At 42.3% G+C, this 1,056-nt stretch overlaps 1 pseudogene; it reads left to right on the forward strand.

Moving 5' to 3' along the window:
* Positions 1-544: 544 nt before the first annotated feature.
* LOC115943575 (U6 spliceosomal RNA) lies at positions 545-643 on the forward strand (annotated as a pseudogene).
* Positions 644-1,056: the final 413 nt, after the last annotated feature.

Genomic DNA, 1,056 nt, shown 5'->3' on the forward strand with positions numbered 1-1,056 from the left:
AAACAAGAAATATACCTGAAACAAGATGCTTCCAAAACCTTGAAAATAAAGAAACGGACCAATGCAAATATTTATATAAGAGAGCAGAAATAGCAGTATTACTATGAGCTAAGTTGAATCAATTGTCAAAAATTTGTATACACTTAGCAATACAGCAGCTAAGTGTATCAAGCAAAAAATATTCGACAGGCAAGGAGAATTTGATTTTTAAAATACAATTACGGGGGGCACCTGGGTGGCTCAGTCGGTTAAGCGTCTGCGTTTCGCTCAAGTCATGATCCCAGGGTCTCGGGATCGAACCCCACGTCAGGCTCCCTGCTTGGTGGGGAGTCTGCTTCTCCCTGTGCCCTATACTCCACTCATGCTCTCTCTCTCTCTCTCTTAAATAAATGAATACAATCTTTAAAAAATAAAATAAAAGTCAATTATGGTGGAGGATTTAAAAATAACCTCCCGATGAATCCTTTTGTTTGTTGTTCCAAAATTGGATGTGATGACCCTAGGATTCATGTGGGAGAGGAAATGTTTAAAATAGCTAAGAAAAGTGGCCAGCACACATACTCAAATTGGAACCATACCGAGAAGATGAGCATGGACCCTGCGCGGGGATGACATGCAAGTTTGCGAAGCATTCCCTATTTTTAAAAAAATTAAAAATAAGTAAATTAAATAAAATAGCTAAGAAAAATCATGTAAAGGAAGACGATTAAGGAATTTACCTCATGAGATGTGGTGTAAGTTCCTCAAGAAAGCTACTGAAACTAAAGGCTTGGAGCACAGGAGGGTCCCTAGGACGACTCAGCCAGGGCACTCAGAGACGATTCTGAGCTCTCAGCTGCTGGAGAAGGGATGTAGGGTCAGCTGTGGGGTGCTGCCTCTGCCAGGAGGGAGTCCAGAGCAGAATGGGCCCCGCCAGAGGCTCTGGTTGGTACTGAAGCCAGCAATAGAAACTTCAGCATACCATGGCTCACATTCCCTCTCGAGGGTTGGGGACCATGCAGAGAAATGAGAGGATATGAACTGACTGGACAATGTTCAGATATTCATTTAATAAAC

This window comes from Leptonychotes weddellii, chromosome 9 (genome assembly GCF_054177405.1).
Source record: "Leptonychotes weddellii isolate Sample4059 chromosome 9, ASM5417740v2, whole genome shotgun sequence".
NCBI classification, from domain to species: domain Eukaryota; kingdom Metazoa; phylum Chordata; class Mammalia; order Carnivora; family Phocidae; genus Leptonychotes; species Leptonychotes weddellii.